General features: G+C 35.9%; 1 protein-coding gene across 1 annotated transcript in view; it reads left to right on the forward strand.

Annotated features, from left to right (window-relative positions):
- Positions 1–23,641, forward strand: part of LOC140146639 (protein phosphatase 1 regulatory inhibitor subunit 16B-like) — a 120,375-nt gene that overhangs the window by 6,650 nt on the left and 90,084 nt on the right.

The raw sequence follows: 23,641 nt of genomic DNA on the forward strand, positions 1-23,641 counted from the left end.
TTGTAGTCCTTGCCCCTATAATATACATATCTTACTTACCACCAATGCGCTATAATTTTTGAGAAAAATGCAAAAATAGGCACAAAATTGGGCAGGGGTTTAGTACCCCTTTAACTTCGGAGTGTTTTTTGAATAAGTCTGCTGCCCATGTTCCTTCTAGGGCTATATGGTGCTCAAGCTGAAAAATTGACTAACAAGAATTTGAGAAAAAAGTAAAGAAAATAATAAGAATAATTTGGATTTTTGTGGTTCAATGGGCCAATTTTTGGGTCAAATTACTAAGTTAGCCCAAGCTGAAAATCCTTTGGGCAACAATGGATTATTCCAGTTGAAATCTATTTTTCACCTCCTGTGGAAGACATGAACTTATTCAGGCACTCATTCAGGTAACCCATTTGAAATTTGTATTCTGTGGAAGATGTCTATCAAAGGGGGCAGACATGAACTAAATCTCCCACACAGGGGGTGTACATGTAAATGTCAAATGGAGCCATCCATTCAGGTAATCCATTTGAAATTTGCACGCTGTGTATGGAAGATGTCTCCAAAGGGGGGGTATGGATGTCAACTGAATAGCCCAATGCATGAATGTGCTTCCAGATTATGTATACATGCAGTATGTATAGTAAGGAACATCTTCAGCAGTTATACTGTGTTTTCACCTGCTCCCAAAGTATGTAAGTGCTGCATATTTGCGTGGGACTGCAGTGTTTGTTTTTTATTTATGATCCGCATGATCTGTAAAATGTATGTATATATTTGTTTACAGTTCCAGGCAGGCATGAGAAGTGAGAGCATGTTTTCTCTCTCATTCATAGCATAATAATGGCCATTACCCATACATGTATGCACCCCATTACAATATAATAGATTTCTCTTTTTAAGGGGGAGGGTGTTTCTCTTTTAATAGAATGTTCTGTGAAACTAAGGCCAAGTAAATAAAAAAACATGTTTCTTGTCCCCTCCTGCTTCCTTTTTTGAAGATTTTGCATTTTTATTTTGCAATATTTCTGTCATAACTTTTTGTAAAGATACTAGAGAAGTTGCAACTTCTTCTTATAAGCCTTTACAATAGCATTAGAAGCATTTGTGAAGTGTTTTGTGATTACCAGACGGATTGACATATCTCAAAACAACAAAATAAAAAGAGCCTCTTCATGTTTTTCAGCTTCTAATCTTTACGCTATAAAAAGGATAAAAAGCGTCTAAATAGGGCATTTTAGGGCATTTTTTCAATAAAAAATAAAAAATAAAAAGCCCCTCTTCCTCCTATTTTTCCAAAACCTGGACAAGAAACATGTTTTATTTTTTACTTTGCCTAAGGGTCATTTGGTGAGAAATGTTTCAAAAAATGAGATCTAAATGTGGTCCAGTCTGCCAAATTTTAACATTTTGGGGCCAAATAGTGAACAAGGAAAAAAAAATGTTTGACTTTGAAATTGTGTACATGTAGTGCCTATATAGAAAAATCCAGGGTCATCATAACGGACCATAGTTACAATGTAAAATGGGAATTCATATTTGAGAATCGGGTTGATAACCTATTGTGATTTACAGGGGAGTAAAACCTATTCATGATCACTCATCCATGAATGCTTACTGGCTGACAAATGTGAAGTAAAATGGCCATACATGTACATAACGTGTAAATTATGCTAGTGAAGTCTTGCTATTTAAACTCCACACAGTATACACAACAATCGGCAGATTGCCATTTATGGCAAAAACAAACAAACAATTAAATAACACCAAAACACAAAATGTGATATGATATTGTAACTTATTTGCAGTGGCAGCGCCAGGAATTCTTTTTTCAGGGGGGTGGGGCGGATGGGGGAAAAGCTTAGTGAATGTCAGGGGAGGCAAAATCAACAAATTTTGTGCAAAATTGCTGCAAAAAGTGGAAATGTTCGTGAAGACTTTTCTTTAAAAAAATGGGTGCATATTGAATAAGCTTGTGTAGAGTAATTTGAATTAGCAAAGTTAAAAACAAGTAAAAATGTTGTAAATATTCTCAGTGTGAAAATTTCTATCACACAAAAATGAGCACGCACAGTTTTCCAAGTATGGTACCTGGAATTGGAAGAGGCCAAAGTCTACCATTGTATCCTTTGTTAAAAATGACAACAATGGAATCTAATTTGACTTGAGTATTGACGGTATTTCAGCTCAGATTATCATACCGGGTGAACCCAACAGAGCTTTATGGATGGGTATATGTAGCTTACATGTGTCAGAACTGGCTTTAGTTCCCTCAGATTAGCGTGGAGTGGTGGCGACAAGCGTGGAACCGTAACCCTAACCCCCTAACCCTAAACCTACTAATGACAAGACTAATAGTGGTGGATGGGTGTTGGAGTTGGAGTGTCATTATTGGCAATAGTATCTGTGCACAGAGCTAGTGCTAACATGTGTAATCATGTCATAATTTTCCCCAAAAGCTCAACTCGTCAGTTTCCAATAATCAGTTGAAAGAAGTAAAAAATTAAGGATGGTGGAATAAATAATCCGGGTAAATAATACATGTAGTTACACATTCCATTTACAGAGCTGTCTATTGTATGAACGGTCATTGGGTCAGTGGGTGTTCAAATGCAGGTCTTTTGAAAGGGTCGTTTTAAAAAACAAATTTACCATCCTTAAGTTATTGCAAATTGCACCATGTTGTACCGATATTTAATAAACTGTCTAGAAACATTCTGAGTGGAACGACAAGCTTATAAATGAAACATGTTTTATTTCAACGGCTAAGTAAATGCATGCGCATCCATAATAGATATGTTGCGGCATTTGCGCTCTTAGCCCTTTATTAGATGAAGTCATTGCAGAAGTCTTCGGCTACAATAAGACTAAACATTTAGGCTTAACCCTATTGAACACAAGATTTTTTGCTATCGAAAGGGAAAGAAGAAACAACAAAGGAGAGAAGATGAACAAAGAAGTCACTTGCTACCCCCGGAATGGCCCGGATTCGAGCCTCGGACCCCTCGCATGCCATGCAGGAGATCACTGACCTGTAGCCACACGGGTGACGCTTGCCTGGCCAGCGATTCCCTGGGTATGACTTGCGTCATCGCATCACATGCAATGCATGCATAAGCAGTGGTTTTAAAAGTGAGATTTGGCGAGACCTGGTTCATTTAGGGTTAACCCGAGCTAATATACTTCTTCTCTACTACCTCCATGCTCCAGAAACAAAATGCATAGCTGTCAAAAAGGATTGTCACCCATCATGCTCATCATACAATTGTAAACAAGAATTAATATGTGTGGTGAAGCTGATTTACATGTACATTGCCCATCATCCATGTAAAACATATCCAGGGCATATTATTAGGAGGTGATGAATAGTTGATACATATATATACAACATGTATATTGTCTCCCAAAATATAATTCTCTGAAATACAGTAAACATGGTAAATTGTTCATAAAATTCATTGATGGAAGAGTCCGGGGAAGAGTTAATTAGGTGAATATAATGCAAATTAGGGGCACATTTGTACTTTCATCAGTTTTGCAATGTACAAATGTATGCAGCATCTGGTTAGACCTTTGGGTTGCACTTTTGTATTTTGTGACATTCGGAGGATAAATGTGTGAGAATTTTCTTTCTGATACTATATGTACTTTTTTTATATCCAATACATGACAGGCTCTGCAAGATTTGAAATATTGGGGTCCCATTGGCGATCCATATGGCTATGACGGAGAAATGCTAGAGGTGTTAAGGCCTGGAAGCTGTTGAAATACCCAAATTGTAGGCCTACATCTACATGAATTTAAAGTTTTACCTTATTATTATTGAATTGTATAATTAAATATGCTGATTAAACCTTAAACTTAGAAATTGTACCTTAAATAATCGGAGGGGGAAGCTAAGGTAATTGCCCCCATTAAAATTATTGGCTTTCGTTTTCACATATTTGACATGATGAGATCGCTTTCAGATGAAAATTACTACAATCTGAAAGTACGTGACAAATTCTATTATTATGTACATGACATGACAGGTTTCATTTCTTGAGGAAACACAGTTAAATTACATAAACACATCAAAAGAAATAAGTCCCCCTCTGAACATGTCGTCATAACATTGTAAGGTTTCGTTTTGTACCAATAAAACTAATTTTGAAATAATTATATGACTGTTTACTAAGTGCTGTGTGAAAATGAGAGATTTCCATGACTTCAGGGCTGAATGAGCCTAAATTGAAGACAAAAACTGCCCTTTTCAAAGTCACAAAGTAGGCCTATGCTTATCACAAAAGTTGATTCATGGCTTGTTACTAATGGAAAACCCCATGTGTTTGAGTGCAGTTTAAAATCCTCACCAAGTGAACATTTACTGTAATGTGTATCGATTCTTGATCATTCAGCCATGCAAATCCCCTTGGTGCAGAGTTCAGCACAGTGAGTTGTAAGATGGCCAGTTCGATTCCTTGTCCCAATACGCCTTGCAGTTAACAAGCATAGGCCTACTTTGTGACTTTTGGAAAGGCAAGTTTTTGTCTTCAATTTGGATTCATTCAGCCCTGAAGTCATGGACATCTTTCATTTTCACAAAACACTTAGTAAACAATCATATAATTATTTCTAAGTAAGTTTTATTGGTACAAAGTTTTACTTTACGATGTTATGACAAAATTTTCAGAGGGGGACTTATTTCTTTTGATGTGTTTACTTTGTAATAGTACATTGTAGGGCCAAATATTGTCCTTGTAGGCCTATATAAAAACTGCAACTTTATGAGGGGGGAGGGCACTGGAGGGCTCAGGTCCTGATTGACAGCCCTGTGACCCTTTCATTATGCCACTGTTTTATGCGATGCCACTTTGTCATAGGACCACATTCAGACCATTTTCAGAGACAGGCTCAGTTGTTGGCCTACTTGAAAAACAAGTAAAAGGAATGCAGAACCACAAATTTGTAGACAAAAAGTGAACATATTACTATCAGCCATTGGCTCCAAAGCAGGTGTAACCAGAGGGCTGGTGGTGGGGAAGAGGAGTCCCAAGATTCAAACCCTTGCCCCCTGCTCCCTACCCCCACACCAAGTTGGTTGCCTGCATGCACATGCTTCAATGGAGAATCAGTGTTACCCCACCTGGTTCCACCTGATGGCATATTTCCCCCAGCTGCATCCTACATTCCGAAAATCTATTTTATGCCAAGTGCTGCTCAAAAGCACAGTCAAAAGGAAGGAAATTCTTGAATCCCAAGGAACCTATTCTTCAGGCATTGAAATTTTCAGCGTTTTAGCTGATTTCAGAGTTTTTTATTATTGTTTTTAGTGTTTTTCAGTCTATTTTTGAATCAAATTTACAGAAAATGGTAAAAAAACATGGTTTTCAGTGTTTTTTCCCATACCAGTTTTCATGCCTGATTCATACTTTCTCTTGACCCAGAGGCTGACATTAAACTTGTTAACTTGATTGTTGGGAGTAGCCTTCTTTTCCTTTGTCTTCAAATCTGTTGCTCACTTCTATTTCCATACAGGCCAACATGCTTATAGGCTTTTTAGCCTGACTTGACATTTTGTTTGAGCCTGGTCCCATCAGGACCCAAGCGTGTCTCCATACGAAGCGACCGTTTAAACAAATAAACAATTACTTGGAAAGAAAAGAAATTAAATCTTACTACCTGAGAGGCATTCAATTTGTTCTATAATGTACATATGTAGCTAATTATGATAAACAGGGATTTTAAACTCTGTTTAGCTAATTTGCTAATTATGACCTTTGTTTTCCTGGATGATTCATTGGAAAAAGTATTTTAATAAATAGGATGTTCCATTGACTATCCAAATCCAATCAGTATAAATTATTGATTACAATTTACATTATCAATCCTGTACATGTATGCAGTTCAACTGTCTGGGTGAGGGACATAAAGGTACAAATGTGTACATCCATATCAAAACGATGCACTTGTCGGCTGCTACATGTGTCTCATTTCACATAATAGCTGGGAATAAATACCAGACTCATCTCAAGTGGACGTCACTTCAAAACATCCCCAGGTCACATAGTTTAGGAACATGTTCTCTGTATTCCTAAATCAAGTGACTTGGGTATGATTTGGAGTGACCTCCACTTGAGATGAGTCCTAACTACAATGTAAAATGAGACAGATGTAGCAGCCAACAAGTGCATCGTTTTGATATGGATGTACACAAATGACTATGCTGCAAACATGGCCTCGCATTTTTGGCAACCTGTCAGATCAGTAACCCCTGAAAATTTGACCTAATTTCATATTGAAGATAATTTTTTTTTCTTTTTGGGAAAAAATGTGTACCTTCAATGGTCAACATTTTAAAATGATTGTTGGCTTTTCCTCCCCCCTCATACATTTTGTGTACACTTTAAGTACATATCATTAGATTATTTACTTTGAAGACTGTTAAATATCAAAAATAAAAAAATAATTTTTTAAAATAATTTGCCATAAAATTTGTACGTTTGCAATGCAATTCGATATGTCTGATGTGCTCTCATGTCCCAGAAATAATACTGTGCAAAGTTTTTAAAGATGTTTTCGAATGTAAAAACATTTTATACCTTTTATGTTCTTTCTACATTATATGTACATAACTCTGGAAACCTTTTCTAACCTAAAAGTTTGCGAACAATGTCAAAAATGTTTTGTGTTTGCAGGGATAACCAGGGTTGTCACCAGGACCAAAAAAGTACTGGTTAAAATATTGAAGGGCGAAGCATAGCGAGCAAAGCTCTCTTTTTAGTGAATGCTAGGGATCGGGGAATAGGCTTTGCTCCTTTTTGATGAAATATCATCATCCACCTCCGGAAATGTAAAAAAAAAATAAATAAATAAAAAAAATTAAAAAATTAAAACAAAAATTTATTTATTTTTTAAATTTTTTGTGAGTGCCGGACGGCCCGTCCAACGCCGTCCAGCATAGTGACAACCCTGGGGATAACATCCATCCATCATCCATGGGTAATTTTCAGCAAAAGTTACCACTGATTCTGAAGATTGTTTTGATCCTTGCATTCGATTCGTCTGTCTCGTTCACAACCCATACATGTATTATGACAATGTAGGAAACGGCTTCATTCTTCAGTAGGCTGTGTGTGTATCATTGTCAGTTTATGACAACATCCCCTTTAGCTTAATTAGATTTGTCCGCTGGTTTCCTGATTGTCTGCATTCGCTATAGTTAGTCTACCAGAAATAGAAATGTACTGGTACCGGTAATATAAAAAAGTTGTGATTCCTGTTCCTTTTTCACGTGATATTATTATGAGGGAACTTTGTGCTCAGTGCTCTCCAATCGAAACTCCAGTCTGGAGAGGCCTGTTTTATGTTGGTCACTTTTTGGGCTGGATAATACCAACAGCTATCACACTAATTATACACATAGCTATTTTAAACAACAACAACAACAACAACAACAAACAGGTATTTAGGACGCTATTCACAAGGTACCATAGCGTTTACAACAAATAAATGAATTACAAAGTTCTTAAAATAGAAAAGTCTTAAGAATTCCCATCCGGCAGTCCGCAGTTGTCTCGGCAAAACATATATTTTAATCAAATTATTCATCATTTTATGTTTTTTTCTATAAACTGTACATTTGTGCAAATTGAGGGGGCTATGTATATATTTTAAATTTAAATTAGCCAAATAATATGACTAAAAATAACTTTTTATGGAGGCCTGTGAAATCACCAAAATCAGCCAGATGGACACATTGCTGACATCATTCCATGACTTGCTCTGTTGTTGATTTGCAAGCAAGTCAAAAGTTTAACAAAGTGTCACAAATGTGGACCGGTTTAACAATTTTACAATTTGACTTTGGGCCCATGAAAATTGATGAGGGCGCTTAGATTTCTAACCCAAGGGCCCAAATGACCCTGGAAGAGTTTAGCTCATTAGGCTCTTCTTCAAAATTAGCAGCCAGTTCTTATTTTTTTACCTCAAGTTCCCCTTTCTTTTAAAAAAAGCCGAGAAGGCTTACGTCAGTCCAGGTGTCATGATCCGGCTGCAGTGCATTCACTGCATTGGTGCTCCTGTCTAAATGAGGGTTCTTCACCAAAACAAATGAATGCAGATGGCGAATGTCATCAGTACGATCAATCAGCACATTTGAAAAGCACAACATGACATTAAAGTTAAGTAACTAACTTTCGCGAAGATTTTCAAGGTGGTAGCACAAGTCAGTTGTTAGACAATTTTTAGCACTTTTAGAACCCATCTTTGCTGCAATTTTGTTGCTTGTTGAACTTTCAGGAATACAAATTGTAGTCGCCAATTGACAATCATTAGTCGTAGACTATCGCCAAATAGTCGCGACCTTGACTATTGGCGACTTCATCATGCAGGCCTAGTCCAGGGATCGAGCTTGGTTATAGGTCATATTAAATGGCACAGAATTTGTGAAAATCAGTTTGGAGAAATTCTGTTGAAAAGAAAAGTGAGAAGTGACAATATCTACATTTTTTTTTTATAGAGAAGTTTACTTCCTAGTTCCCATATGCACCGTTATGTACATTACAGGGTATGTAAATAGCAGCACAATCATGCATATTATTTGCATTTGGAGGTATGTAATTGTATGGTTTGTGAATGTCAATTTAGTGCATTTGACATCCTATTTGACACCATGTGTGTTCAATTTGTGCACTTTTGATTTGCAGACCTTAGTCTCTGGTCCCAGCCAGCTTGTCCTTCATCACTTAAGGGAGTATTTCATGATCGTAGCATCCTCTTGTTATGACATTTTTAAGTAGATTTTTTCCGGTTTTGAGTGTCCTGGACCTAGACCTAGATGCTAGGATCATTCATGGTTGACCTAAAAAAAAAAAATTTCAAGATATTTTGTATTTTTAATATGAAAATTGATACTTTGTTTTCATGTCATACTCTATTAATGATTTCAAAATGCATTCAAATTTAATGCATTTTGAAATCATTAATAGAGTATGACATGAATATAAATTATCAATTTTCATATTAAAAATACAAAATATCTTGAAATTTTTTTTTTTTTTTTTTTTTTTTTTTTTTAGGTCAACCATGAATGATCCTAGCATCTAGGTCTAGGTCCAGGACACTCCAAAACCGAAAAAAAAACCTTATAAACAAAATTTTTTTTTTTTACAATTTCTGAAATTTATCAAAAAATGTGGGGTGGGAGTATACTCGAACGTGGGACTATACTCGGACAAGTACGGTAATGGAAAAAGCTTATTCCCAAAGTTTCAGTTGATTCCTATTTTGCGTTTGCGAGTTACAAATGTATGCATGCTTATGTGTATTCTACATGTATGGTGTATTACACTGCTCCATAGGTCAGTGTTGGAATTTTGTTCTGGTGTACCAGAACTAATTCAAACTAGGCATTTGCTAAATGAATAAATCTGCAAGAAATGTTTTGTAGATAAACATGTAGCTAGAAGTTTCAAGTGGTATAAAAATCGTAACTTTTTTTGTGAAAAGTGGAGGGACAAGGTTGTGGATCACAAAATGCCCTTTTAAAAACAAACTGTCTTCCGACAAGCTCTAAGTACATCTTTCCTGATTGTCTTGAACCGAACCTAAAATTTTCTTGGGTTTAATCGGCTGTTAATCAAGCACTGGGCTTGAGCCTGCATGACCAAGATACAAATCAAATGGGTAGGAAGTACGTAGTACTAGTAGTACTTAACAATTTCAGTAAAACAAAAAAGGAAACTGTGATTTAATAAGCTTAAATATGCAGGGACTGAGTTTCACGCAGACTTGTGGTAGATAATAGGCCCTACTGTGTGCTGTTATTTTACGCGTGCAGGATTTTTCACGATTTGAGGAATTTTTGAAATTGTGTGAGTTGTTTAGTTCGTGGAATTTAAAAAAAAAAAAAAAAAATTGTTTGATCGGCATAAAATAGAGTTTAGCACTACATGTAATAGGTAGGGATTTTTTTTTACTTTTAAATTTAAAGCTGTAAATTGCGTTTGATAAAAGTCTTCAGAAGTTTTTTCTTCTTTTAAAAAAAATTTAATTCAATTAAAAAAAAAATGTTGCAAAATTTATTTATTTTTTAGACCTATTTATTTATTTATTTATTTATTTATTTATTTATTTTGCAGGAAACAAAAAATAAGTCTAGGGTTGGGTCTAATTTTAGGGTCGGTCGCGTTATGCCAATCAAACAAATTTTTTAGGCCTTATTTATGCCATTATTGCACAATGTTTCGGATGTATTCTCTTTCCTTTGCTGCTGTACACTCCCTTGGCACACCCCTACCAAATTAAAGTTGAATGCCATCTCCCAGAAAATGTATTGTAAAGTAAACCCGCAATTACAAACCCACGCATTTGTATAAAAAAAGTTTTATTATGATCAACATGTATTTTGTGGCCCACTTCCTTATTGTAAATTCATGACCCTGACTATGCATGACTTAGGAACTAATATCAAGAAGGCTCTATCTGCAAAGGCTTCTAGTTGTCATATTTTAGATTGTATACTATAATAGAATGCAGGAATTGTCAAATGTTTATAGGGCAGCTATTGCAGGTAGGGGGTTCTTGCACATTACCTTGGAATATGCTATGCATTGTATTGTAATATGAAAGCAGGGATTACCACTTCCATGTGTGTACATATATATAATAGCAAAATAGATTGAAGGAACATCAGAAAATCCAAAAAACTAGAAACACAGAAATTTATTAAGAGTTGAACTAATTTGCACCTAAAATAAACATCCCTATATGATTTTGATTTTTTGGCCATTGTAAAAAAAAGTAGATAAACAAAAATTGGGCTATTATAGCACTTGTTCAGTGCAAAGGGTAACATGACAGGCCCTCTCTGTCATAGCACACTCGAAGCAGCCATGCGCACCCCCCTCCTGGGCATGAGTAAATGGAACCATAATGACAAATTTCATATAGTTTTAGTACAATTAAAACAGCACTTACTGTGGACGTTTTGGTATCTGTCCGCTGTGATTTTCAACACTGACATTGTTGTGACAACCCTCTGTTTACAACACGTTGGCAGTTGGTTTCTTCTTCAGAAGATGATCAAACATGTGAGTTAGGTTATATTGCCCTCGTCTCTGTTCATGGTGGTGCCTTGCTGTCTGATTTTCACTGCTTCTTCGATCCATCGTTTTTATTTATCTGCCTCTTGGCCTAAAATCTTAGCCTCCTCCCAGTCTTTTTCGCCAGCAAAGGGCTGGCTATATGAGTCGGAGTGCAGCTTTGTGGACATAAAAGATTATAGAGTGGTATTGGTGTGAATTATTTTATGTGCAGTGAGGTTTCATAGTGCTCAGTGGATATATTGTAACTTTCAAGTGTTCTAGTGATACGCTCTGATACTCTCTCTACATATGGAATTACAACAAGGCCTTTTTGACTTTGTGGTTTCATTCAAATGGTTTTTCCTAATTGAAATACTGGTAAATTGTAATACCCAGAGATGCCATGTTTTTTAATCAAAAAAAAGAAAGAAAAAAAGTACAATGAATATTATTACCGGCAACACTTCTTCATTTCGATAGCGAGTTTAATGGTTCCTGATAGTACTTATTACCATATATTATAATACATATTGAATAGGCACTTCTAAAGTATCAGGGTGCACACCAGTAAATAGCTCCCATTGACTTTCCGTACAAACAGGGTCCAGGAAAACGTAATTTTCTTGACTCCAGAGCGACTCAGTTCTTCAAAACTTACCCTTTCTGCAAGTCGAAGGTCAGATGAAGTCATCTATTGTAGAAATTATATACGGAGTCCAGCATTCTTTCCAGAAAAATGCTGACTAGATCACCCTATAGCCCATACAGCGTACGCCACGTCACGAATAGCTTGGTGTTTCTGAAATGTAAAGTTTAGCCAAATTGTCATAAAAAGTCAGATCCTGCTCATTTTTCACAGACAATCTATTCCCAGGCCTAAATGAGGATTAAATATGAATCAGGGCCTAATAGTTGGGTTTTAAGCCTTTTCTAATGGATTTAATTCAGTCGTATTGCACGTTTCCTCGTTTCAAACACTGATTTTTTTTTCTCCCAGGGTGTAGGAGACTTGTATTTACTGGTGTGCATTCATCAGGAATCATGTCATGGCGGGCTCACCAAATTTCATATTTGAAGCGGTTTAATTAAAAAAATGTGGCTGAAAACAGATGACAACAGAGATTTTATTTCCGAGTATTTGAGTGAGGAAGCTTTAACTGACCAAACAGGATTTGCATGAAACCACACAAAAATGATTAGATGTAATTGTAAGCTTACCGGTACTCTTTTGTAACAATGTTAGTACATGAGAACTACCTGCTGATTGGTCAAAATGAATATTGTGTCCAATTTTGAACCAATCAAGGAGGGTATTATAATAAGATCATCTGCAAATGCAAGTTTGACCATAAATAGTTTCAAGCGTACAAAATGTAGTCATAATTGGCAATTGAAATGAGCATTTCAAGTTATCAACCAATCAGAAATGCTGTTAGATGATCAGTAGTGTCCAGGGTGTTAAACAAACCCAGTTGCATAATGATTTTCTAATAGATGTGCTATCCCTGCCATTGAGCATTTAGAGGACACTTCATGCCATGATTTATTATAACTTCACACCTTGGGATGGTAATACTATTAGATTTACTATCATTAATCTAGAGATAACAAGATTATATACTGGTAAACATTCATGCTGCTGCTTCTTCTTGTCTGGTGTGTTCATCTGATGTGCTATGTACAACATGGAGGCATATACGTGTAAGGAATCCAAATACAGAGGGTCTGGAAGATTTTTAATAGGGGGGGGGGTCGATAAGAGGTCTTCTCCGAGGTGCGAAATGCTGAGGGGGTGAGTGCGGGAGGGGATGTCACATGTTAAGCTTTTGAAATGCATACATTTTGCATGAATTGTACCTTAAATTATGAGTTTATTTATTATTTATTTGGCAAAATTTATTTGGCAAAATTGAGTTATAAATGAATTTTACCCTAAAATTATGAATTTTACCTGAAATTATTTGGGGTGGGGGGGGGGGGGAGAATGCCTAGGGTACATAGCCCTCCTACCAAAATTATTGGCCCCCTCCCGGTCTGGAGCCTCTGAAATACATACATCAGACTGGTCTTTTGGTGCAACCATGCAACATGCATATATACTGCACATGTAAAGAATCCAAATACATACATCAATCTGGTTTTTGGGTTCGAACAGCTGAAAAAAAAAAAAATTTGGCTCGGCTCTGAAAAAACATGATTAATTCTTTCCCTATAAATAACATCTTTGGGTGACAGTAAATTTAACGCATCAAAGGTGAAGTTTCCTGAAAAACAAAACAATTTTATGTACAGTGTAACGTACAAAATAAGTTTAGGTGGAAGTCTATATTTCCTGAAATTATGGGTCTTTGGGTGACAGGGTGGTGGTAGGTTATTTATATTGAAGTACATGTAGTTTTGGGTCTTCAGGGTTGGTATGCACACAGTACATGTCACAGCAGATGAAGGGAATATCCCAGCATGCATTGCAGTGTACCCGCTTTTTGGTTAATAGGTTAGAGCTGCTTAAATAATGAGACATATGGATCATAACTTTTTCAATGGCATGTGTAGTTCTATTATGGTATCTCAAAGCATGATGGGAAAGTATCTGCTACTGTGGTGGGTACATATGCACTGTAAAAGTTGAAATGTGTAAGTGTAAAACTAAAATGAATATTACAAAATGAATACAAATTGTCCTCCAACTAAATAGAGTTCACATTGGAATTTCTTGGTCCCAGGCGGTTTGTGTTCCTTTGCTTTGTCACTAAACCGAGCACTAAACAAACCGTCTGGCGACAACCTGTGAAATGATGGTCGCTGATTGGTTAATGAATTTTCAAATAAAAAGGCTTTCAATTGGCTATGGACTGGGGCTATGGAACCATATGGCTGCTTAATTAGGATGTGGCCAGGGATGTGACTTGTGTAGAAGTGACACTAAACATCATATTTGTAGATACCCGCGTAGATACCGCAAAAACAAAATGTACGCTAGCTTGCAGCCACTGAGGTGCCAATCGTTTGATATCGCCTTTCATGTTAGCGACTCGCGTGCATTTCGTGGATGTATATCACGGCATTGCTGTCCATCAACTGCTGCATGCGCTGCTGAAGCCCAGCACTTGATTGACAGCCAATTTTTACCTCGGTTTTTTACCGAGTTGATGTTCAGCCAATCAGAAAAGACGTACTACATGTATGAGGTTGTCGCCAGATGGTTTGTTTTAGTGACGAAGGAGCTGAGACTGAGTCTAACCTTGGAACTGAAGTTCCAGTATCATACATCAAGTAGTATACATGTACTGTATACATTGGGTGGTATAGTTTTGTTGGACTTCTGATCAGTAGAATCAACAGAATTGATAATGTAGGCAATTGTATTGACACTACCATTCTCAAGGTGTGTCTATTGGTTTTGAGTGGGTGACTGCCTGCCCTATATGGATAGGGATTTCCCTGTGCAAGTATAGCGGGAAATTTTCGCAGGGGTTTAATTTTCATGCTTTTTGTGGTTGCACAGGTGGCCAAATATTTACAACAGTGAAAATATTTATTACAAATAGTACTTGATGTGAATATATTTGGAAACATGAATTAGAACACCCACTAAACAATTTTTTTTGTTACGTTGCACGAAAAATTTGGGCCAAAAAACCCGTTTTTTGGGATTTTCTCCAAAATGAGCATTTTGGCCCAAATTGGACCTCACAGATGAATTCATCAAGTCATTTCCATTTTAAAAATGTATACTTTTATATTCTTTAGACTAATAATTTAGCAGTTATGAGGCCCGAAAGTTTTCATAATTCCAGGGTTCAGACCAACCTTAACTGTGTAATCCTCTCTGAAGTAGTTTAAACCGTCACACCAAAAAAGATGAATGTAAATGTAGATAATTTTCAATTTTGACTTTTGATCATTATCAAAAGGGTTTTCCAGCAGGCCCGAATGCAGGTGTGGGGAGTGCGATCCTCCTCTCCATCCACCTCAAAGGTCTAGATTTTGCTAAATTAAGTTAAAAAATGGGAGATAAATTTACAAAAGGTTCACTTTTTGGTAATACAGCATTCAAAAAGAAAAAAGGTTAAGTCCACTTAAAAATAAAAATTTGCGCATGCGCACTTTTCATTGAAAAAGACCCACTTTTTGGACGTCAGCACCCCAAATTAACAGTGGCGGTGCCACGGAGGGGAGGGGCATGGGGGAAAATTCCCCAGTCAGAACTCTTGCCCCCAGTAAAAACCCAAAATTACAAAAATGTCCACTTTTTGCTGCAATTTTGCGCAAAATTTGTTGATTTTGCCCCCCTGAAATTCACTTTTCCCCCTCAATGCCCCTTCCCCCAAAAAAATTTTTCCTGGTGCCGCCACTGCAAATTAAATCCTGCGCACATGCTTGATTTTCAGAAATTTTCCATACATAACATTTATTACTTTTATTAGGTCAAATTTTTGTGTTTAACGTACATAATTTTTATAAAGATGGGTTTAAAAACAAATCACAAGAGGAAGAGTATTGAGTAAATGGTTGGAAATAAAAAAGAAGTTCAATTTCAAAAACAGAATACCATATCTTGGAAACTACTTTCATAACAGTAGCATTTGTGACAATTCAATTTCTCATATGGAAATCGCTTACAAAGTGACAAAATATGTATGTTGGCCAATGAAATTAAGCTGTTAATTAAAGTATTATAATGGACAATACAATTATGTTGAAGTGACCTCTACTAGTACATTGTACTATCTTCATCCCTTGGCGCAGACACTTGTCCATGAAAGTGGAAATTTTTATGCGGAGTAAATTTTTGTGCAATCCACGCTCCACCAACCTTGCAAGAAATTAAATCGTGCAAAAAGGAATGTAGAAAACTTTGAATGGTGTGAAAATATTTTAAACAAGCAAAAATATTTGAAATTGTTACGACATGAAAATTTTTATCATATAAAAATTACTGATGTACAGGTCTCCTAATATAGTGTTTGAAAATATACTAATTGATTGCCTTGTCTTCTTCCTGTCTATGCCCAGAGAAGATTTCGTATCCTTCCCAGAATCCTTTGCAACATATTTTACCACCTCATGTTATCAAATGTAATTATTATGCACAGTTTATCTGTCAAATCTGCCTCTTTCTCTCATGTAATCAAATGACACTCTTATGCACAGTTTACCTGTAAAATCTGCCAAAATCGACCTTTTTCTTGTGGCCTTAAAGACCAGGCCAATGGAAAATACCCATTAAAACTTTTGGTCAATTTTGTCCCTGTATTTTTTTTGTGGGTGGGGGGGAGGGGGCACTTCCCCCTAGTGTGGTCAGTACGCCTCTGACACTAAAATAAGAAGCGGAACCTTATTCACAACAAGGGACCCACATCAGTTGGACAACCATCATCATGTGCTCCTCCCATCCCTGAGCACTCCCTTTTAAAGGGTTTTTATTCATGTTAAAATATCTGGCTAAACAGTTATTTAAGGGGGTACTACACCCATGGCCAATTTTGTGCCTATTTTTGCATTTTTCTCAAAAATTATAGCCCATTGGGGACAAGTAAGATATATATTATAGGGGCAAGGACTACAACTACTGCACTGGAAATTTTATTTCAGCACAGACAACAGTTGTGGAGTTACAGTCAAAAATGAGGGAAAACCAATATTTGATCAATAAATCAATTTCTACTTGCTCTGAGTTGCTGAATTTTCAATACAGTAGTTGTAGTCCTTGCCCCTATAATATACATATCTTACTTGTCACCAATGTGCTATAATTTTTGAGAAAATTGCAAAAATAGGCATAAAATTGGCCAGGGGTGTAGTACCCCCTTAATAGAGTAGCATAATTGGCAAGATCAGCAAATGTTCTGTTCATTATAAGTACTTTATCTACATGTAGCTTTCAACATGAAAATTCTTGAGAATTTTCCAGTAAGTCATTGGTGGTAACAATATTTCCCATCTGGTTAGTTGTACATGTGCCACACATAAAAAAAACAACCTAGCATTCCAAGTACTTGTCAGTGTAAAATATTATGAAACATGAACTTCATCCATGGCATTGTCTTTTTTAAAGACAATGCTTGTTTCACTAAAGACTCGTGTTGAACTGAATACTATAGCCTACACGCACAAAAAACTGAAACTAAAACATAATGCATTGTGGGAAGTGAATACAATCTTGTCTGGTGTATGCCCAAGGGAATTATGAATAAGTTTCAGAATTTAACGCTACTACTCAAAATGCTACATAATATCTTATGTCATTATTTGGAAGCTTCCATATCTTTTCAAGGGCCAATTGAGAACGTGTTTGATATTATTACAGTGCATCATCAAAGTACCACATGTACTTTATTTGTTATAGCATAGCCTTGTTTTGTGCAAATATTTTCCAAATGGCAAAATGGTTGTAGATTTTTACAGAAAATCCTTAGACTTGGATCCGTGTATTAAATAAAGTCACCCTACATGTAAACAAAAATCTTTTTAGTACAATTTTCCCCTAGAATAGAAAGCTCGGGTGGCATAAAATAATTCAAGCAAAAAATTGTGATCATTTCATTTGAATGCACATGAAAATGTCACATGAATTTTATACTACCAGGATTTGCTATAGGCCTACTATACATTATGTATAAATTGCATCTTTGTAAAAGTTACATGCTCGTGAATATTTTAGTCATGCAACATTGCAGTTATTGCTTTTAGTCTAACTAGAATGAGTGCATATAATCTGTGAAGACCCAGTTTTCACTATGGACCACAATAGCCTCATCCCAATGACATAGTCCAATAACCTCAATTACATAATCATAGTGCAAAATTTGACCTCAAGTTGCAGAGTATGAGTTTATATACCCAAATTTTCAAAGGTCATTCAATGAATGTACACATATATTGGGGTTTAAGAACTGTGCCCCTGATAGATGAGCATGTTGTGGATCCTAGTGTTTGTTGAAGAGGATACAGGAAGAGGAAGAGGAGGAAGATGGAGCTATATTTCTTCGAACCAAAGTGGCTTCCGAAAATTATAATTTATGACCTTATTTTTGCATTCCCTCATAAGATTTGAGTACATGTAATAACTGTGGAAGCGAGTGTTGTTACCAGAGCACGACGCTCCCTCGTTAAGAGTGCAATAATGAATTTTTGTTTAAATTGAAAATTTATATACAGAACATAATATTATGTGCATTTATCGTCTAGAGTAGAGTTAACCTTTGGAGTTGACACTATGATGGAAACTAACCCTGACAATTTGATAAAATCGGGGTCAATGTTGAAAGCTAAAATTAAACTACTAAAATAGATACAAAGTGCTACAATGAATTGAGTTTCAGTATCCTTATAATTCAACAGTATGTACAAATGTATCAGTATTCTCTGTACATGTACATGTATTAATTTATATGAACATTGATTAGTTAGTGATATGTTATTTTCCAAAATTCTCAAACAAAACAAAAAAGAGGAGGAAAATAATATTGTAAATTAACAATATTAACGAAAGAAAACATCAAGAAAAAATATCAAATTAAAATCAGTTTAAATAACATTTGGTAACTCAAAAAAACATACAAGCAAGTAAATTACCTGTATTAATATTATTAGAGATGCATTTGACAAATTTTGGAAAGAGAAAATAGGTTCAGGACAGGGTTCGGTTTTTGCCGGCAAAAACCTGTTTTTGCCAGCAAAGTGGCAAACACCTGGCAAAAACTGTTTTTGCCAGTTTTTGCCTGGTTTAAACCTCTTATCTTATACATGTACCCTCTTTCTTTCCCCTCCGCACCTTTTTTTTGATCAGGCGCTATCTTGTATCATACTTTTATCATGTAGTTGTCATTCTAAGCGTGGCGGACACCATTTTTTGATGAATTACATGATGAGGCGATAGTTCTTACATTACTAATAGAATACGACACAGCATTTATTCACAGACGCACAGTCACACGACAGTACAAGTTTATTTTCAGCCAATATGAATGTTAATGCCCTGTTTGCTAGCCATAAGCTTCAACATAAAAAATTTTGAAATATATATTTGATCAAAATATCAAAATGAACAACTGAACCAATACTAGGCTTGTTTGTACTCATTTCAATGCATTTTTCATGCTGATTCCAAATATGGTCATGATTTTACAATTCTGATATTTTTGAATATATTCAAAACAAAATTTGAAACTTATCGTCTGCGTCGACACCCGCATGAATAGAGGTAATGTGATAAAAATACTTAAAAAGTCATCTTGACATTTAACAAGAACAATGCCTGTTTGTTTTCACTTGGTTTAGGCTTTGTACTGTAACATACTCTTATTTCTTCATCCCTCTACTCCTCTTTCTCCCCTCCATCTACACTTCTTTCTCCTTCCCTTTCCTCTTCTTAGCCCTCCCCTTTTTCTTCTTTATCCCCTCCCCTCGCAGGCCTCTCCTCTTCCTGAACCAGGGTTCGCAGGTTTTTGCCGCAGGTGGAAAAAACCGCGGTTTTAACCACGGTTTTAACCAATAAGCAAAAACAGTTTATGCCGGAAAAAATGGCAAAAACTAAAAAAGTGATTATAGTTCAGTTTTTCATCTCAAAACAAATTATAAAAGTTACAAAAGTATTCCAGAGTTAACAGGCAAAGTGATAAAGCAAGGAAAAATTAAACAGCGTTTTCATTGTTGCTTTAATCGAAATGTGGCATGTTTAAACCGGCATTATAAAAACTGTCAATATGACTTTTTAAGTGACACAGAAAGCTTTTTATCACATTACATATTTTTGTCTCTATTCATGCGTTTTCATTGACGCAATTTATTTAAGTTTCAAATTTTGTTTTGAATATATTCAAAAAAAATCAGAATTGTAAAATCATATAGACTCATATTTGGAATCAGCATGAAAATGCATTGAAATGAGTACAAAGCGCATGCTTTTCTTAGATTAGCCTTGTTAGACTCTGGAACATTTTATAATTTGTTTGAGATGAAAAAAAAACTGAACTATAATCACTTTTTAGTTTTTGCCATTTTTTGCCGGCAAAAACTCTAGGAAGGAGGCCTCTGCGGGGAGGGATAAAGAAGAAAAAGGGGAGGGCTAAGAAGAGGAAAGGGAAGGGAGAAAGAAGTATTGGTTCAGTTGTTCATTTTGATATTTTGATTTTATCAAATATATATATATATTTCAAAATTTTTTGTTGAAGCTTATGGCTCAGCAAAATCTGGCAGGGCAACTTAACATTCATATTTTTGATCTGAAAATAAACTTTTATGTACTGTCAAACAGGGCATGGCGATATGGCTGAAAATAAACTTGCCTGTGAATAAATGCTGTGTCGTATTCTATTAGTAATGTAAGAACTATCGCCTCATCATGTAATTCATCACGCAAAAAATGGTGTCCGCCTACGCTTAGAATGACAACTACATGTAGGTGCGGGAGGGGAAAGAAAGAGGGGTACATGTATAAGATAAGAGGGGAATAGACAGCATGCTGATCCATTTTAAATCCACACTCCCCTGTGGAAAATGATGAGAATTTCTTTCACAGGGGGAGTATGAATTCCAAATGGATGGAACACATTGGGCCGCTCCATTTGAATTTCATACACCCACTGAGAAAGATTTTAACTTGAATCTTGTAACTGAATTTAATAGGAACAAATCTCCGTAGTACATGTATTGGGGCATTCCATTTAAAATCCACACTCCCCCTGTAGAAGATTTTGGGAATATCTTCCACAGGGGGCGTGTGGACTTCAAATGGAATGAGCACATTAGGCAGCTCCATTTGATTCATCCACCCTCTGAGAAAGATTCAACTTGAATCTTCCAGAAGGAGGATGTTTCAAATAGTGTTGGTTGATGTGATTCCATTTGAAATTCATACTCCCCCTGTGGAAGTTATTTCCAAAATCTTCCACGGGGTAGTGTGGATTTTAAATGGAATATAGCACAATGTGCAGATTTGCGGATTAAATTTGGACATTTCCAAGAGGTACATCTTGGGGAACTTTATTTTTTTGCTTGATAGTTGTAAATACAAGAGAAGTTTTTGCAAGGTTTTTATTTTCATGCAGCTTTCACAGTTAATTTCAATATATTGTGAATTTAAAAAGCCCACAAAATTATTTTATCCAGTAGCAGTTTAACCCCCTGTGCACTACCTGTTGATCTAACATTGCCTCTGATTGGTCAATTACATGATATTTTAATGACCAATCAGAATTGAGCTTCACAAATAATTCACCCCCATTTTTTTTTTGTGTGTGGTGAAATTATTCTAACAATGTTTCTGATTGGTCCAATTGATAATAAAAACTTCTTTTTGGCCAATCGGCAGGTAGTTCTCATGGGGTTACAACTGAACTGTGAATAAAACAACACCTCAAACCTATTCAGAACAGTTTATATAGAGAAAATGAATGCAGTGAAAATATCCTGTTATGCCCCAAGTTGCAGGGCAAGGCCGTCAATATTATGTAACTCAACTTGATGAAGACAGATGCTAATATTTATTCAGGAGGAGAAAACTCTCTATTGTTTATAATGCTTTTCCTTCTCAAATTTGAATTGAAAATGCCCGTTAGTATTTGTTTTTCAAGAGGAATCGGCAGAGAATACAATGTATATCTTACCCTTCCCAGAATCCTTTGCAATATCCTCATTTCATCAAATGACACTACCAAGTAATACTTTGTACAGGTTCCCTTTGCTTTCATTTGGAAAATAGTTTGGCTAAACATGGGTCGATAGGCAAGAAATAAACATATTTTTGTAAGATCTGGATGTGCTCTATTCATTGAGGTACATTTCATCAACAGGCTATTGGCCCATGTTGCATTCGATAGCAAATCAGTACAGGAAATAGAATTGGGAGAAATGCATTATGGGAAGTTTAATAGATCTTCTCTGGGGAATAGAATCACAAATAGGCCTAAAAAATTGTTTGATTGGTGTAACCTGGCCAACCCTAAAATTAGGCACAAAAAAAATGAATAAATAAATAAAAAATATAACTTAATTAACAAAAAGGAGAAAAAAGTTCTTAGACTTTTATCAAACGCAATAAAAAGGTTTATGTTACGCCAGTGTTTAGGCCATACTGTAAACAGTCTTGTTATAATCACACATTTAGCAAGGCTCACAAGAAAGTACATACATGTACAATGCTGTTTTTGATGCGATTTTTGTAATCTGTCGTTGATTCTGATTTGATTTGTTCTGATTATAATAAAACACATAAACATAAAAAAGAAAGTACAAAACAAAGTCTTGGAAAGAGATGAAAAATATTTGTTCAAAAAACAAAAGTTTCGAACAAAACAAAATTCTGCAATGTGTAGAACAAAACCTGTGATAAAATGTTTCTTTATTTGGGTTGCTACTTCCATAGCAGAGAAAAGAAATGGGGAAATTGCACTTTATGAGCAGGGGCAGTTAGTAGCAGGGTAATTTGTAACTTAATTGATTGACTTCCTTAATTAATTTAGTTTCAAGTTACAAACTTTTGAGGGGAATTGTTAATTAAATTGTTCAAAGTGACAAATTGGGACTTTAAACTGATGCTAAAGGGTCATCGAGTGCTGGCATATTTTCCCTCGCAAAATGGCTATTCCAGTTAAAATCCACACTACCCCTGCAGAAAATGTTTCAAATATCTTCCACAGGGGAGTATAAATTTCAAATGGAATTTGACACTTTATCCAATTGTACTTGAAACTCACCCTTTAGCTCCTCCCGTCTGTGGAAGATTCAGATTGAATCTTTTTCGAAGGGATGCATTAAATTTTGTGTTCGTTCCATTTGAAATTCATACTACCCCTGTGGAAGATGTATACCGTAAACGTTCGCCTAATGGCGCTATGGGCTCCCTTGACATAAGTGGAATTTTAGGCTCAACCTAAAAGTGCCCACCCGTAAAATTCCCACCAGCAAATAAGGGCTCGGAACGTTAATTCTTGTTGGGATTTCAGAGGAGGGAGCTCACTATTTGCGCATGAAATTTACACCAAGGCAAAGGAGCCCAGGTGCGCCATTAGGCGAACGTTTACGGTATATATTCTGGATTTTAAATGAAATAGCCTAAACTGTATTATTGCACCTCAACTCTAGGTTAGAAATATTATTTTGAGGCTACATGTAGGTCCCAAGGTCTGCCTTATTTGATGGGCGCATTGGACCAATGTACTTACAAAGTCTATAAAAGCATTGCTATCTACCCCTGATAGCAAATAGTGTAGACCATCATTTGGAATACTTTATTCTGAACACACTTTATGTGTGAAGGCATAAATACAATCAAATCATTTTAGAGCCAATGATATATCAAGACAGTATATCAAGTTTTGTTCATTGTATGTTAGAATTTTTAGAAACAAATTAAAATTTCATTATGTGAAAAACAATAATAAAATAATAACATCAGTAGCCACTTGCATATTTTGGTTTGTGTGATTTGCATTTTTTGTCTATCAGACCCAGCTGTATAATTTCTTCTATAGAACATTTATACAGAAACAAGCTAGCAAGATCTAGACCTATTACCAGAAAATACAGGCTGTCCAGTTCCCAGTTTTTATTGGTTCCACTTTCACATCATAATATGGTTCACACAGGAG

Source organism: Amphiura filiformis, chromosome 2 (assembly GCF_039555335.1).
Source record: "Amphiura filiformis chromosome 2, Afil_fr2py, whole genome shotgun sequence".
Classification (NCBI taxonomy): Eukaryota; Metazoa; Echinodermata; class Ophiuroidea; order Amphilepidida; family Amphiuridae; genus Amphiura; species Amphiura filiformis.